This window comes from Myotis davidii, unplaced genomic scaffold, assembly GCF_000327345.1.
Source record: "Myotis davidii unplaced genomic scaffold, ASM32734v1 scaffold2339, whole genome shotgun sequence".
NCBI lineage: Eukaryota > Metazoa > Chordata > Mammalia > Chiroptera > Vespertilionidae > Myotis > Myotis davidii.
Window position 1 is genome coordinate 112,063 of NW_006290672.1, and position 3,072 is coordinate 115,134.

The 3,072-nt window shown below is 34.6% G+C and overlaps 1 protein-coding gene across 1 annotated transcript in view; it reads right to left on the reverse strand.

The window, feature by feature from the left end:
• LOC102757521 (5-hydroxytryptamine receptor 2C-like) overlaps positions 1–3,072 on the reverse strand; it is a 236,327-nt gene that overhangs the window by 52,317 nt on the left and 180,938 nt on the right. The gene's annotated exons all lie outside the window — the stretch shown is intronic.

A 3,072-nucleotide genomic window follows, 5' to 3' on the forward strand; every position in this document is an offset into this window, starting at 1 on the left:
TTAAAAAATTATTACATGCAATTGGATACTTTGGTCATAGAAGGCCATGTTGAAATACACACATTTTGTCATTCTGAGTGGCATTCATTATTAGTGACCTGTAGCAAAGACTGTTTTCCTAAAGAATATCATCTTGATGGAGAAATTAACATATTGAAACTAAAGTTTCTTATCCCTTGAAACTCACTAATAGCAACTGTTTTCCATAATGAAAACACCAGTGTGAAAACACCAACCACTGTTGACCAATGATTAAGCAGTTCCTGGCAGAATCAATGCTAGGAATGCTTGGGAAGTCCTAAGTGTGCAGAGCTCTCTTGTTAAAAGGCTGGACTGCCTCAGTGTTCAGAACCTAAATATAGACTCCTTTGCTGGTTCTCACGCTACTTACCTTTGTGTCATTAGAATAATCAGTTAGCCTCACTGAACCTTAGTTTCCAGGTCTGTAAAATGAGGGAACTGAGCTATTTGAACTTTAAGATCTCTTCTAATTCTCAGACTCTGGGTATAACCTAGTAGTTATCTGATTATCTGAGGAATATAGAGATGTTCAAACCATTCTTCCAGGACCATTTAAATTATAACAGGGCAATACTTATGTTAATATTATTAATCTACTGCAAAATTAACACTTAGATCTGTTTAAAAATCACATGAAGGAAGCATAATTTTATGAAATTCTGGCTAACCATTTCAAGTACCTGATTTTCTAATACCCCTATCTTAGCACATGCATACTGCAACCTCTGGTATAGGTGACAAACACAAAGTTAATTTTACTGTTATGTCCCAGTAGGACATTGTTTGTCCACTTACCCTAACTGATGAGACCACACCTCATTCCAGTCTGACTATGGGTATTTCAGTCACATGCTGTCTGCCTTGGCAAACTTTCTTTAGCTTGATTAATACTTGTTATCAACTTCCCAAGTGAGAACATTTATGGAAAAATTTACTTTTTTAAAGCCATTAGCCCTATTTACTCCTGATAGCACAACAATTAATTTAGTATTTAATTAATTTAAGGGCAAAAAGTAAAATATGTGGGCACTTTTGTACCCATGAATGTTATATTATATACATCACAGTCTTGCCTAATCAGCGAAACTGAACTTGTAATAATTAGAAAACTTTAGATTAAATGGTCTTCACCATAACTTACCTCAGGCCAACTACAGGTGGATTGTAGTTAAGAGGGCCACAATTTAACAGAAAGAATGGTGTAGTGGAAAGAGAACAGGGTCAAGGGTGACACATGATTCCTGGTTTTAGTGTTAACAATCACATGTTTTACTATCAAAAGTATATCACCCTCTCTGATCGTCATTGGAATTAAGGGGGAAAGGAACATTGGGTTGCAGATGCTGCACTCAATTCTCCATCATAACCTGATACATACCAATAATGTTACTATTTTCCATACCCACCTCTTTGTGTCACTGTACATATTAAAAGGTATAAAAAGCTCAATCTTTGGAGTCAGAGCTACCACTTCTGAGCTAGGATAGTTTTCTAATCTCTTTAATCCTCAGCTTATCTTTAAAAATGGAACTAATCATACCCAACTTTCAGCATTGCAATATTAAGTCACATATAGAAATAATAATAAAATGAGACACCACATGTGAAAGTGCTTTTAAATTGTAAAGGTATTTAACATGTAAGACTGTCAAATACTATATTACAGAATTTCCAATTCCTTATTTATGATATATGGCTGTCTTTAGAACTGGCAAGCCTTGATTTGTTGACTTTATTTTTATTATCCTTTTATAATATTTGGCTCATATTACTTTTCACTGAACCATTTAACAAAGAACAAAGAGACTCATAAAAGTAAAGGAAGAGTATGTGTACTTGGAATTGGGAAAGAGATAAACTATGAAAGCCATCAGAATTCTTGGCCATAGATGAAATAATATTATTCTATTTTCAATAAATTTATGTAATTAATCCTTAGAGGCATCAAACTTCAAGATGTAGGGGGAAAATATTACCATATAGATTTAAAATGATAACATTGGTACCAAAACAGAATAGCTTTTTAAATAAGTTGCTTAACTGAATTCTCATGTATTGCATGCAGCAAGACATACCCAGGAATAAGATGATCATGAAAGCAAGCCAGAGGAAGCCAACAAACTTTGGCCTTTCCATCAATAAGATAGCAAGGTGAGATATTTCATCACAAGCCCTTTCTGGCTGCAGATTTGCAAATACCGACATATTGGAGCTAGACTCAATTAAACTTACCTTTCTAGGATAAATTATTTTAGGGAAACTCACATTTACCCGAGGGGTATTTTCATTCTCCTAAATAATTCAATGTGTACTGTTACCACATGAGAGTCACACTTTGTTGGAATATTTATCTGAGTGACCATGTATCGCTAACTAAAGACTTTATCCTCAGCATGGTGAGACGAGACATCCCATCCTCAATTCCAGTAGCTTTTGCCCTTGTATACGAGCATTGTGTGACAAAAGGTGGGGACAAAAGGTAACAAGTCAAGAAAAATTGGGTCTTAGAAAGGTACAGAGTAGAAAGTAAGATTGTCTGGATGAGACTTCTTTGGCATCATTAAAGACCTAACTAACTAAGTAAATGTTATTTCATTTGTACCTGAGGAATTTCAGAGATGGCACTGTTGTCTTGAACATATAGCACTTTATTTTAATAACTAAAAGCAGTTTGTTTTCTCTGCAGTTTATAGATGGTTTTTAAAACTGAGGTTCAAAGACGTTTAAAACCTGCTAAAAATGATATAATTCATAGGCATTGGGAATTAGGACTTGACTCTAGGCATATCTGTCTCCAGAGGGTCATATACAAGTCTTTACAGCTACCTATGCTGCATCTAACAGTCTTAACTGCCCAACAGTGAATTCACACTGCCATATATGTTGTATAGAAGAGCTACTCATAGAATATCCAGTTCTGAGCTTCTATGTAAAGGGTGTCCCAAAATTCACGCAAGAAGTAATTTTGATAGAAAACACAGGGTTATAATTAAAAATTGTAAACTTTTTATTGATTCATAAAGTATACAGTATAGGGTTATGTATGGGATA